Raw genomic sequence first — 15,049 nt, forward strand, 5'->3', positions numbered from 1 at the left:
CCTTCTTTCTTTAAACAGTCATGCCCTGCAGATATTAGATCTCTACTGATCTGATAACTTTTCAAAATACTGCTGATAGCTGTCTTTTAAACTTGTCTAATATTTAGACACATACCCTGTAATCATAGCCCACCAAGTGGTTCCAGAGTGCAACAGTGACTGCAGCACACTGCTCCCCCAGGGGATAGGTAATATGTAGTAAACAGATTTCGTACATGTGTGTGACATCCAGTAGTACACAGATACACAGGGATTTGATCGTGGAGACCCCAGGAGGTGAGATGAATGGAGCCCCATTCCAAGGGAGACTGACAGTCATGATCAGCTTCTTCATTTTCTAAGAATTGCTCCAACTATGGATCTTTTTGCACCAAGCTGCTTGGCTTGACCTGCCCTGTAGCCCTTTCCAGTCTTGTGGAATGTCTTTGGACAGCTCTTAGGTCTCAACCATGTTAGTAGTTGGAGTGTTCCTGATGGTATGGGGGTGGACAGGTGTATTTATGCAGGTAACCACCTCAAACAGGTGCTTCTAATCTAGGATAAGAAGTGGAGGTGGACTAGCTAAAGGTGGACTAACAGGTCTTTGAGGTTCAGAATTCTAGCTGATAGACAGTGTCACAGTCTTCGGGCCCCGCCTCCTCTCCTGTGGCTCTCCATGAGTAGCACTCAGCTGTCTGCAGTTAGGCTGATTTGTTTGTAGAGTATTTAAGTGTGTCTGCGTTGGAGTGTTGTCTTTGTTTGGTCTGTATCATGTTGGTTCCTAGTCATGTTATGTTGTGGAGTTTTTTCCCACCTGGGGGGTATTCCAGGAAGCATGTTTAAACTAGCCTGACTTTAAGCCTGAACTCTGGCTGAAATCCGCCTGAACTTGCTTACTCTGGGTATGTCGGTTCCAAAAGACCGGATATGAGTTGGCGTAATTACGCTCAACTTGGTAACCCTGGGTTAACGCACGGTACATAAAGACATTCTCAATAGATCGCCGATTTCTGGAGTCACCATGGAAACGCGTGGAGAAAAAAAAAGAAAGCGCGACACTTGAGACGGAAGTGAGACTGAGTCTGAGATTTTAATGACGGCGGATAGAAATTATAAGTCCATCAAAAAAGTAACACGGCTGAAAGATAATTTAGTTAAATTTATTCAAACTCAATAATTGTTTATACAACTCAAATTTACGTATTTATCTAACTAAATGTCACATTACTTCATCAATCTTTTTTCCATCTTAATTACTTATATTTCTTGAACTTTCATATGTCTAAGTTTGAGCCGGCAGATATGCTCATTTTTTAACAATAAAAAGAACGGAAAAAAATGCACGGAGTGCAAAAATTCATCACAGAATATTCCATTACTGACATAACAGGTTTAGGTGGTAGAGGTGCTATATAAACTCATCATCCTCTACTTTACTCTCACTCATGGTGCAGAGACTTAAGCATAGTAGGACAAAATAGCTCGGCCAAACACGGTGAAACACGGTAAAACAGCTATACAACTAAACACATTTTGTAAAAAACCCACACTTAAACCCAAATCCGTCCAGACAGGCAAAGGGAATGATATCCCAGAATCCCTTGCGGTGCCGATTTAACAGCAGCATCAAAGTTACACCTACTTAATTGAATTAATTTGAATAAAAGGAAAATAATTGTCTGAAAACTATGTGTTATTTTTAAGGTGACCTAACAAAAAAATGATTTATCTTAACTGAAGCAAATAATTAAGTTAGATCAAAGTAAAAAAGTTTATCTTTCCAACATCCATATGTGGTCTTATCAGCCTCTCATGGTGTAAAAAAGTTTTATCTGAGCTTTTTCATCCACTAAATCATCTTCAAATGGACACGCCATGCTGTTTCACCTCTCTGTAAACAAACTAATCTTCAACTAAACCTGCTCCGGACCAGGTTATGTTCAGAGCATGAGTTGCCATGGCAACTTGACCTACCCTGAAACATACCTCCATTTCTGGAACCGAAAGCTGAGGTTATCAACTTCCTTAGCCTCAAACTTATCGTGGGAGCTAGCATAACCTGCTTTCTGGAATACCCCCCAGGTGAGGTGTTTTTTTGTTATTAAAAGATATCTGGATCTTCCCTCAACTTTGGAGTCTGGTCCTGCATTTGGGCCATCCTGACATACCGTAACAGACAGGGGTTCAAATGCTTATTTGCAGCAGTAGCATAAAAATAAACCATTTTACAAATTTCCATTATTTATTTTAGATGATGTCTCTCACAGTGGACATGCACCTAAGATGAAAATGTCATGATTTCTAAGTGGGAGAACTTGGATAATCACATAAACTTATTTGCCTTCCTATATGCTATGATAAATCACTATGGAGTATTTTGTTTTTATCCACACTCTGAAGTAAAGAACAAAACAAAACCAAAGCACACCTAACCTCACCAACGACTTTTGTGTTTCAGCCAAAGAGAAAGACCACAACAAATCAGACAAAAACCATGACAATTAATGACAAGCAATCAACCAAGCCTTATACACGCTGAGAAAACATGTAGACTTAAAGCAATGAGCGGCGTTGTATGGCCCGCAGGCGCTACCCGCCCTCGCTGCCCGCCTCCACGCATCACTGCTGCCCTTGCCCCTTGGGTCTAGGCACCACCGCCACTCGCACCACCCACCTTTTGCATTGCAATAAGCATCATCTACTGACTCAGAAAAACACATTGATTAAGATGCTAACTATGCTAGTTATTTTTTTTATTTTCCAAGAACTTTATTGATCACAACGATCCAATACAAAACAGTGCAATACAATAACAGGAAAAGAATAAGCTAAGGGGTTATGATTACATGTTCCACAAAGAAATTGAAACAGACGCACAGATCGAGTGTTTCAATCACTTTCTTATTGTCAGAATGCTCCATTGTGTTCATGTATTGTTTGACCTCATTGACAAAGATAGGAAAAGTGTATAAATGTGGATTTATGAATGGTTCATTTGCATAAAAAATATGGATTGATTATGTATAACTGTTGTTTTTTATGAGATGGATAGTGGTTGAGCCCAAACAGTACATGATGTAAGCAAAGGTCGAAGTCTGAGTCTATGTGGGGGGAACTAATCTAGTTATGCTAATGTAGCTAAAGTGCTAGCTTTGTGATTAGAATCAAGTAACTCAAAAAAACACATTATTTAATACTGGTAAGAGCTACATGTGAAAGGTTGATAGAAAATCCACTTTTTTCAAACTGCCGGATTTTTTGTTCATTTCATCTCCATAGCAACCATTTTATGCTTGGGTCGCCTTGGGATAACGAAGAGATTGACATCAGTTTCAGACGAACCAGAAAAAGTAAACGTTTGGATGTCCTCAGCAACAGAGGTTTTTTGGTAACCACGGCCACATTCTGTATATGGCCGTATCCCATTAAATTTGTTAATTTCCAGCCATGGATGCGGGCATTCAATTTTCACATTATTCCGTTAAAAAATGTGCGAAATAAGAGAAAGTTTCCAACATTTTTTCCCTAGTAGCTTGCCTTTGATGCCCGAGAAGTTATGAGACGATTGATAAAAATTCCAGAGACAAGTTTTCATTTGTAGCTGGTTGTAAAGGCGCTTTTTTTTAAATTCAAATGCTGTCTTTTCCCAAGGTCAAAGGTCAGTGAGTCTGTGGTGTTTGTAGACTGAAGCTGCCAGCATGTGTGTGAAATTTCGCAAAAAATCACAGAAACTAAAATGTTGTTTTCCCATATCATTGAAAAACACGCAAATGGCTAATTCTCAAACTTTGCCATACAATGGCCACCAAGCCACAGACCGTTTGGCCATCCCATAATAATTAATTTTTAAAACTTCCTTTGTATGTCCCCAACACATGTTTTGGTTTTGATACTGTATTTGTTTCGGTTCCTTAAGCGTTTTTCGGCCCATACATTTTTTCACGGTATCGCTCGCTGTGATGCCATCGTCATGGGGTGAGCGTCGTTTACTAGGCCGAAAATTCATTTTCTGCGGGTGCTTGGTTTTTTGCAAATTTTGGGGACTTTCACCGCATGTGCCGGGGGTCCAATATTTGCTCAAAGCCGAAGCACTTTTTGCAACTGCAAAACCAATCTGGTCCCTGCAGTCAGTGATGCTGCTGTGGACCGTAACTCTAGCTAAGCAGCCAAGAATCACGATGGACTTTGACATTAACCCTCATTGTCTGGGAATCTGTGGGTTATGGAAAATGCCTTTGCAAATGGTTTTTATGATTTTCCACAAGCCTTTCATTGATTTACAGAAAGCGTTTAAAATTCTGTAGAAATCACAAGTTGGAGCTGCAGCGTGTGTCCAAATAAATCATCGTATTACTGTTTTATCTTTGACAAACAGGTTGAATTCATTTTTGAAAACATTTTTTCTGAGTTTCCAAACAAATTGTCTTTGCTTTTTGGGGGGATTTGATTAGCTTTATGGTCGTAAATGCACATAAACACGCAGAAATTTGGAAAAACGTCTCTTTCAAGAAGTTCATTCAGTTGTGTAGATATGCGCTTCTCCTTTATACAGTCTATGTATTTAACTATTTTTTAATGAACATTTGTTTTTGTTTTTCATTGTCAGGGACTATTTAAATTACAAGAAAGCAGAAATGAGAGAAAGCAACATCATGGACGGACGTTTTTATCAAGCTGTAATGTAATAATTCAGTGAAACATTATTCAGAAAACTTCTGTTGTGGGGGGGGGGGGGGGTAATCAATTGAAGAAAGGTAATTTACCATTAACTCTTAAAGTCATGTGTAAAAAGACCTTAATTCCATTTTCTGAATAAAAAATGATTAAGTGAAATGAGTCAACCAAGATTTAAGAGAGACACTGATAACAAGCACATGCATGAAGATCTGAGGAGATTCCTGCCATGGACCCAAAACCTTTTTGTTTTGTTTCCTGAAACATTTAGATGTTACTTATGCTTCATGGCCATTTCCATCGTGCAGGAGAATTCATTGTTCAACACCAAACTGCTCCTGGTGTCATGATACGAGTACCGTAGCAGACCCAGACGCTGGAACCTGGAAGAAAACTCAGCACCATTAGGAGCAATGAACTGGCGATGAATGCTGGAGCTGGATCTCTTTAAGAGGGCTGTAAGAAGATGAGGTGAGTGTCCACAGCTGGTTCCAATCAGGAGAGCAGAGCAGAGTGGGGAGGGGGAGGAGAGACTGCCAGAGGTTAACCCCCCCCCCTCGACGTCCGCTGCTGGGCGGTCCAGGATGGCAATCCGGGTGAGCATGGTAGAAGTCCTTAATGAGGGAACAGTCCAGAGTGAGCGAACGGGATATCTACAACCGTTCCTCAGGACTGTAACCCTTCCAGTCCACTAGGAATTCGGTTAGTCCACTCGACACTCACGGTTAGTCCACTCGACTGACCGTGAAAGCCAGGGCGCTGTTGATGATATGGGCTGGCAGAGGGGAAGCGGACGGCGGGCAAAGGGGGCTGTCCTGGACAGGCTTGATTTGGGATATGTGGAATGACGGGCTGCTGGAAGCCGTAAACGGACACAAGAGGGATTGATGATCCGCTCAATGGTGTAAGGTCAGATGAAACGGGGAGCCAGTTTACGGGAGGTAGCCTGAAAGGGGATGTTCCGAGATGAGAGCCAAACCAGCTGACCAGGCTGATACGTGGGTCCCACCACCCTGTGGCGATTGGCAATTTGACAGTTGCTCTCCCTGGTGCGCAGTAAAGCTGCCCTGGACTGGTGCCAAATACACTGACACCGTTGGAGATGGTGCTGGACCGTGGGCACTGCCAAATCGAGTTCCTGCGACGGAAACAGAGGTGGTGACTACCAGAGGGAGGCCTCAAACGGAGACACCCCAGTGGCTGAGGACAGGGGATTTTTTTATGGGCGTACTTGATCCAAACCAGAAACCTGGACCAGTCCGTGGCGTTTTGAGCCGCCAGGCACCGAAGAGCGGCCTCTAACTCCTGGTTAGCCAGCTCCGCCTGTCCCTTGGATTGAGGGTGGTATTCGGAAGTCAGGCTAACTGTGGCGCCTAAAGCGGAACAGAAAGCCTTCCATACCTGAGATATAAATTGGGGGCCTCGATCAGAGACAATGTCCTTAGGGATTCCATGATGGTGTTAGACATTCTGGACGAGGATTTTGGCCATTTCCGTGGCAGTGGGTAACTGAGGGAGTGGAATGAAATGAGCGGCCTTGGAGAAATGGTCAATGACGGTGAGGATACTGGTGTTGCCTTGAGAAAGCGGGAGTCCCGTGATGAAGTCCATGGCAATGTGAGACCAAGAGCGACTCGGTATGGGCAGCGGTTGTAATAACCCAGAGGGCGGAGAGTTAGAGGACTTGGAACGGGCGCAGGTATTGCAGGCAGCGACGTATTCTCTAACATCCTTCTCCATGGACGACCAGAAGAATCGTTCCAGCAGGAGGCTAAGTGTTCTCTGAACTCCAGCGTGACAGGATATGCGAAAGGTGTGACCCCAGGAAAGCACATCTGACCGGAGAGAGGAAGGCACAAACAGAGTTTCTTTAGGAGCAAGAGGATGATTAGCTCCTCACCTTGAGCTTGTAGGACTCGGGTCTCTATATCCCATGTGAGGTTCCTCACTATGCAGTTAGGGGAGATGATAGTAGAAGTGATGGGGTCTTCACTGGAACTGAACTTTCGGCTTTACGTTACGACTGCCTGTCCTACAGGTGATTGTAAAATTAAAGCGGTCAAAGAATAGACACCAGCGAGCTTGACGGGCCTTAAGCCGTACGTAGATATGCCAAATTTGTATGATCCGTCCAAACAATAAACGGTAGGTCTGTCCCCTCCAGCCAGTGGCGCCACTCCTCCAGGGCGAGTTTGATATCCGACAACTCCCGGTTTCCCACATTGTAATTGCATTCTGCGGAGGAAAGTTTAAGGGAAAAGAAGGCACATTGCTTGAGTTTTCCTGACAATTTTCCCTTTGAGTTAGGACAGCTCCCACTCCAGAATCCGAGGCGTCTACTTCAACAGGGAACTGACTGGTGAGTTCGGACTGTATAAGGATAGGAGCCTTGACTAAGGGTTCGTTTAATTTGTTGACAGCTGACTGGGCATCAGCACCCGATATGTAAGGTTTGTTGATGGAGGTGAGCTGAGTTAAAGGGGAAGCGGTACTGCTCGAATTCCTAATGAAGCATACATAGAAATGAACAAACCCCAGGAATTGCTGTAACTTCTTCCGAGTATCGGGGTGTTCCCAACTGGTAACGGCTTTCATTTTAGGGGGATCAGGACGAATGTTACCCGCCTCAAAAATGTAGCCCAGAAAAGGAATAGTGGACACGTGAAATTCGCATTTTTCGGCTTTGACGTACAGTTGGTTCTCGAGAAAACGTTCCAGAACGAGGCGTACATGGTTTATGTGTTGAGAGGTGTCCCGAGAGTAAATGAGGATGTCGTCCAAATAGACAAACACAAAGCGATTCAGGAAGTCTCTGAGGACGTCGTTAACGAGACGTTAAAAAACTGCAGGAGCGTTAGTAAGGCCGAAGGGCATTACAAGGTATTCAAAGTGCCCAAGCGGCGTATTGAACGCAGTCTTCCATTCATCTCCCTCCTCTATACGAACCAAATGGTAAACGTTGGGTAGATCCAATTTTGGGAGTCGATGTAACTCTGTTCGGCACCAGAGTCAACCAGAGCTTTAAAATCATGAATCCCGTACTGAGTTACCCACCCGCGGCCTGTCTTCTAACAGGGTTTTTGGCTTTTAAACAAAGCTGGCATTAATTTACAAGATGTCCAGGCAGGCCGCATTGGAAAAAGGTTCCTCCTTCCATGCGCCTCTGTCGTTCCTCTGGGGTTAGCTTGGAGTGGCCAATCTGCATGGGTTCCTCAGAGGTTTTACCTGAGGGGTCTCGAAAAGGTGGTAGATGAGAATCCTGATACGGCGTATGTAAGGGGGTAGTTAGAGCGTGGTTTTCGGTTGGTCGGTTGCGTTCCACCTGTCGCTCTCGGAGACAGACGTCAGATCGTAGGGCAGCAGAGACAAGATCTTCAAAAGAGTAATTCTCTGGTTGGGAACACAAATGATCTTTGATAGACTTATTCAGGGATTGAAAGAAAATGCCTTTTAATGCAACATCAGGCCAACCAGCTTCAACCGCCAGGATACAGAAATCGAAAACATGGTAACTAACCGAACGGTTGCGTTGTTTGAGGCTTAACAAATAACGCGTGGCTTCCTCCTCTTTACGAGGTTGGTCAAACACTAACCGGAATTCTCTAATAAACAGGTCAAAGGAAACATGAGAGATGGGGTTGGAAGTGAGAAAAGCTTGAGCCCACTGTGTATGGAGTTAATTCAGTCTCAATAATCAGAAATGCACACAACCGGTTTTACAAATGCACACGCTCCGATTCACAAATGTCATTTTATGCAAACGTGAAAAATAAATTCGGAAATACACACCCTGTGTTTCACAAACACACAGATTGTGTTTCACAAATGCACACTAAATGTTTTACAAATGCACAATAAGTGTTTCTCACAAATGTGCACACTGTGTTTCACAAAAAACATTTTAGAAATTCACAATAAATGTATCAGAAATACACAGTAAGTGCTTCACAAACATGATTTTTAGGTACACATGTGATGTGAACTCACAGATCATTCGAACTGCAGACTGTGCATTCAAAATCCCGTTCTCGTTTGTGAATCTCCCCGTGTGTGTGAGAGATTTTTCTACGGTGAATATTGAGACTCATCTGACGGAGCGGGTCGACTAATCTCACCATTGGCTAGTGAATCTGTCAATCAAACTCATCGGGAAAGCAGGCGGGTTCGCTTTTAGCCAATCGTATGGCCCCTTACACTTTCTCTACGCTTTCTGCGGGTGGCAAAAGCCCCGCCCATATTTGATTCTGTACCAGTCGGTCGTTAGCGTGTTAGCCTTAGCATGGCTTGTCGGTTTATTGCCTTCGGTTGTCAAAAATTACTGGCTTGTGCAATTTTTCAGTGGACCTGGAAGCAAGGCAACAGTGGTTGAATGCAGTTGACAGAATCCATCGAACTCTGTACTGGTCATGAGATTTAAAATGAATGTTTCACTCGGGATCGTTTGTACGTTATTCTCTTAGCTTTCATGCTAGCGTCATTTCAACACTCAGACACGGTTTTGATCATATGAAGGTGGAGGAGAAAAATCTTCAACTTCCACAGGTTTTGTGGAGAAACTGGCATCACTTTGCTCCGTACCACGCAGTGGGACTACATTACCTCAAGTTCATCTCACTGTCAATCACAGATACCCAATACACCTCCCCTGCTCAGCCCGAAGTCACTTTGCTTGACCTTAATTTTATTTTTTTAATAACTCAAATGTCATTGATTTTATATTGTAACCATATACATATACACCTCTTGGCCAGGTCACCCTTGCAAAAAAGATCCTCATCTCTCTGGGTTTTTGTAGCTGGTTAAATACTACACAACAAAAGATGGTCATAGAACAACAAAGTGCAAACATTCACCCTTTATTGCAGAGTAAAATTCAGTGAAAACCTGGACAGATTAAAACATCAAAATTTAAGCAAATGTGGGATCTCTACTGATTTGAATTTTATTTAAACTGGAACTAATTTTCATAACTTCCTTACATACAATGAAGTCCCTTGAACAATACAGCAGTATTGATTTGAACTCTGTCTTGCCCCGCTCAGTCTCTCTTCTTCTGTATGTAATTATGTCGCCTAAATTAAGTTCTAAACACACTGGACAGTAAAGATGTAGGTCCACTCCCAAACGGTCTGAATTCCACAATGGATTGATGTCGTCTTGCAGTTCCAACAATTGTGGACCCAAAAGAGGACTGTCCCATACCGGGACATTGATCCCAGGATGAGGTTCAGTCATGGATCCACTCTCCTCCCATTCAATCTCTGGAACCAGCATACCCTGACAAAAAAAAAAAAAAAAAAAAAAGATACTGTTTTTGAACAGCACTGTTTTTTTTGTGTTTTAGATTATGTAGGAACAGTGACCGACTAATAATAACTTATATTGTTGCTTGCAGGCAGACCTCATATCTCCATAACTGTTTATAATTTGCAAATAAGTGAACCTTAACAAAGTAGTGACATTAGTACATCTGATGGTTCATAAGGCCATGCATTGTGATGCATTTTGAACTTGCAGATGTGCTATTCTTCCTACAAACAAACAATTTAGGGAAATTGTTTGCACCACACAACAATAATCCTTTTCATTCATTTTCGATGAAAATTCACTGTAGTCATTATGATTTCATGATACTCTTCTTGATACTTTCCACTTTAGTCAAACTGCACACAAATCAGTTGTCCAGTACAGTGAGATTAAATAAAGCATTTACCCGGGGATCAGAAACAGGGTTCTGGGTCAAGCCCAACTGCCACAGCTGATTTGGTGTCATGCTTTGCTCCGTCCTGATTGGATGGCTGTCCCACGCGTCACTAAAGACATCCAAACTGGCCTGAATGCGTGGTAGAAAAATGTAATGGCAGCAGAATATGTGATGTGACTGATATTGAGCAAGTCTTGGTCCTCAGGAGAGTGCAGGATGTTGTAATATAAACCAGTAACACTCACGAAGACATCACACCAGAGGAGCTCAATCCTGTATTTGGAAAAAAGCAAAAATAAATATTATATTATTGTCAGATTTATTTTTAATACATCATTCACTTTTATGTATCAGGGCTCCAGACTAACTTTTTTCACTAGGAGCACAGTGGCCCCCAACTGAAAGTTTTAGGGGCACAACCAGAAAATTTAGGGGCGCATACCGTAAATCAACATTCTAACCAAATCTACTAATTTCCACTGTATTACAAATAAATACTTTAATAATAGATGCAGAAATTACAATGTGCTGTTTCTAATTCAGTGTCATATTTTATTCTGCACTTTTGAAGATGCAACATGAAGGTAAACTGACAGCACCATCGCTGTCACGACAGTACAACTAAGTAAAAATAGTAAAAAAAAAATACCATACTTTTAGAATAAAAAAAAGTTTTTAGTAACAAGTGATTACCGTAGTAACCTTTCGTAATTTCACAGTTTCAAACAATACTTAAATGTATGTAAATATTAGAGGATGGAAATTCATGTTGGTGACACCAAATAGGTTCAGCCAAGATGCACAATAAGCGTGTTTGAGATCACCCAGATGGACGCAACACTGCACAGATCACCTGGTGTGTGACGTATATTTTTCTTTTTGCTCCAACATCACCTGTCAATCAAAACAAAAATATCCCGAGAAAGGGGTGAGAGCAAGACACCAATCAGAGCGAACGCAGCTGGAAATTTAGTATTGAACTGACTAAAAGCTGCCCTACAGACTACAAAACAATGCATTATGGGACATGCGTCCTGATGGGTTTTTTGTAGTTCACTGATCAATTAAAATAATTCAAAATACCAACTGATTAAAAAAAGGCTACATCCATTACAAAACATTAAAATAATTATAAAAGATGTAATATCACAGTTCATACTTAGGGGGAGAGGCATATTAAAACGAAATTGAATGTTAAGGACAACTAATTCCTGGTCTCTTTCAGTCTCGCTGCAGCTTCGATTTCATGCGAGTTTGAGACCCCTGCTGTACACTCTGTCACTGGTACACTAGCTGCAGGTCGGAAGAACGAATCAATAGTTCGCTTGCTCATAGCTCAGACGCACATATCAAGTTGTGATGATATTTGTCTCCGTTTCCTTCCCACGGATGTTTATGCGCGCTCGATTATCTCTAGGCCCCGCCCCTCCACATATTTTAGCCACTTGCAGTGACTTTCCCTATTCTTCTCAGACGCATTGGCCGCCTCAGGCATCACTCAATGAAACGCGAGTGTGTGCTCGCGTGTGCTCCAGTCTCATGAGTATTCGCGCGAGTGTGTGTGTCTGCCTGCGTGCGTGTGCACTCGCGTCTCATTGATGATTTCATCTCTCATTTCATCGATCATTGACGTGCTCCTTTCATGTTTAATGTATAAAAAATACGGAGGGTGGAGGAGGCAAGTTTACTGGTAGCACATGTGCGACTGGGTGTAAAATTCAGTCACACACTCTCAAATTTTGGTCGCAAAATGTGACCAAATGGACGCAGTCTGGAGCCCTGTGTATATATTAAAGCTTCTAAAACTAGGTTCAACTCACCGTTGATTGTGTGTACACTTTTCCCACAATGAAGCCGTTTGTGTCAGTTGTACGTACTGTGAGCATTAACTCGGCTATGCCCACATTTTCTCCTCCGTGATCTCCTCTCACCCTGACAATAACATGAAAATCATGTCTCAAACACATAATTACAAATGCATCGCCAATACGGTACACATCAGTTTAAAATGTAATGTTCTTATGTATGATGCCAATAAGTAGAATTTCTAGGTTAAAAAAATGGCAGGAGTGGGTTACATGTATCACTGAGGAAAAAAATGAGGTGAGAGAGACTGTTAAGGGGGGGTAAAATGTTATTCATGAGGGGAAAGTTTTAGAGTTGCCTTTGTTTATGGAGAGGAGTCTAAAAAAAGTAATTTTATTTTTATACAAATAACCAAGTACTTATACTGCCTGATATGTGAATAAAATATTTCTTTATGAATAACATGAATACCTCAGAGGAAAGCCATAAACGTTCACAGCGTCACTGAAGAAGGCCAAGTGGGTGTCTGCACAGTTGTTCTCTGCTATCTTCAGGTACAGGATACATGGAATACAAGTACAAATACTTTCAACTGTCAGATATTTACAGGGGCAAAAATGCTAAATTCCCAATTGACAGGTAAAACAGTAATACAATAGGATGATAAAATATGAAATAGAATAGAATAGAAGGGTATTTAATAATCCCTGAGGAAATTTTTTTAAAATGGCCATCTTAAAAAAACACAAACACACATGCATTACAAATAGAAATATCACAAAATAAAAAGATTGATAAAAAAAGGTAAATAATTGGAAAATCAGTGGGTAAAATTAAAAGAAATTACTTGTAAGATGCCCTGCCAGAGAGTTGTATTGCCTGATGGCACGAGGAACAAAAGATTGTCACGCTGTCACATTCAGTAATTCCTAGAGAATAAATAAAAACACAACAAACATGGATTAGATCATTTAGCCGTCTGATCTTAAATTACATAATTTTCAAATATATGAAAGGGGAATTTTTTTAAAACACTCTTGCTATGATTACTTGAGCTTGTAGTAAAGAACACCTTTAAAAAAAATCAGAGACAAGACACTGATCACAGGAAGCCTGTGTGTAATACTTACAGTAACTTCTACTCAAATCACTGTTGACAGCTGATTTCTCCCATCCACCCTTTCTGTGACTACTTATCGACTACAAAACAGCCTAAAAACATAATGTTTGGGATTCTTGTCATTACGTCATTGGAAGTAAAGATACGGGGATTTTAGTGGCTGTCACTCTGACACAATCTCACAGGGCTTTTCAGCACAATACGGGTTCTAACGTTAGAAACTTAATGAGGCTTCTTTCATTCAACAGTGGATTCATGTCTGTTATATTTAAAAAATGCCGTTTTCATGAATGTCATATGAAATAACTTTGTTGCACAGTCCACCCCGTCTTAAAGTCTGGGTTGTGAAAATGCTGTGTCTAACTTTAACCCGGATCGCGTTTACATAAAGGCAGCACACGGAACAACTAGCTAGTTAGCATAGCATAGCATCAGTGTTTAAACAAATCGCCGTCTCCAAATCAATACTTTTTATTAAACTTTCTTTGCTGCTGTAAATCCGGCATGCTTTTCCCCTTAGTTCCTTATGAATCATGTTAAGAACCTACAGATCATTAGCTATAGACGCTAGCTTGAACCGACACCGGCTTGAACTTCACTCACACTCACACAGACACAACTTGCACAGGCTAAGCAAAACAAAGCTAAGCTAATTTGCGGTGGGGGTACTCTGCAAACGACTCGGCTGCAGTGTTCATAAAGCATTCACACATGTCACTTGGCAAAGGAGAACGCTTCAACTTAGTATTCAATAACATTACAGGACGTACAACGAGGGAATGATCAAATAAGTGCATTACTTACGGCCTGAGACTGATCCCGTTCAGAAGACCTCTCCGCCATGTTTGCCGCCCGCGTCCTTTCAACTGCTGTGCTGAACAGCTCCCTCCCTCGTCACTTTGAAAGTGAGGAGTGTAAGGGGCCATTCGATTGGCTAAAAGCGAACCCGCCTGCTTTGCCGATGAGTTTGATTGACAGATTCACTAGCCAATGGTGAGATTAGTCGACCCGCTCCGTCAGATGAGTCTCAATATTCACCGTAGAAAAATCTCTCACACACACGGGGAGATTCACAAACGAGAACGGGATTTTGAATGCACAGTCTGCAATTCGAATGATCTGTGAGTTCACATCACATGTGTGCCTAAAAATCATGTTTGTGAAGCACTTACTGTGTATTTCTGATACATTTATTGTGAATTTCTAAAAATTTTTTGTGAAAAACAGTGTGCACATTTGTGAGAAACACTTATTGTGCATTTGTAAAACATTTAGTGTGCATTTGTGAAACACAATCTGTGTGTTTGTGAAACACAGGGTGTGTATTTCCGAATGTATTTTTCACGTTTGCATAAAATGACATTTGTGAATCGGAGCGTGTGCATTTGTAAAACCGGTTGTGTGCATTTCTGATTATTGAGACTGAATTAACTCCATAACTGTGAAGCCTTTTTTTCTTAGGGAATTTACGATTAAATTAACCTTACTGTGGTCAGATTGGTAATACCTGGGTGCTTGCTTGAAAACTAGCTGACACTGAAGGAGGAACCCTCCACAAGTCTCTACATCACCATGAAACGGTTCTGGTTGGAGCCAGAAGTTCTCTTGAGCCATTGCAGAAGCGGAAGTGGTCACGTTCCTGGGAACCGGAAGTGGAGCGGTAGCTGCGGGATTAGCGGAGAATTGTCCCATTAATTCCATCAGGGTTGGGGATATTCCGTCTAGATGTTGAAAAAGATCCTGTTGAGCCAAGGCCATCTGGATTA

General features: G+C 41.8%; 1 long non-coding RNA gene across 2 annotated transcripts; it reads right to left on the reverse strand.

Annotated features, from left to right (window-relative positions):
• Positions 1 to 9,788: 9,788 nt before the first annotated feature.
• On the reverse strand, positions 9,789 to 14,278 carry LOC144988963 (uncharacterized). 2 transcript variants are annotated; one of them, XR_013653070.1, is made up of 7 exons: positions 14,088 to 14,278; positions 13,011 to 13,092; positions 12,635 to 12,711; positions 12,178 to 12,289; positions 10,603 to 10,630; positions 10,367 to 10,486; positions 9,789 to 9,930 (listed from the first exon to the last, which is right to left on the reverse strand). It is a non-coding gene; the product is annotated as an uncharacterized LOC144988963 (long non-coding RNA). The 2 variants fall into 2 exon arrangements; XR_013653071.1 differs by lacking the exon at positions 14,088 to 14,278 and adding an exon at positions 13,294 to 13,409.
• Between the last annotated feature and the right edge of the window lie 771 nt (positions 14,279 to 15,049).

The sequence above is a fragment of the Oryzias latipes genome, chromosome 22 (genome assembly GCF_053564925.1).
Source record: "Oryzias latipes strain Hd-rR chromosome 22, Olatipes_Hd-rR_3.1".
NCBI classification, from domain to species: Eukaryota; Metazoa; Chordata; class Actinopteri; order Beloniformes; family Adrianichthyidae; genus Oryzias; species Oryzias latipes.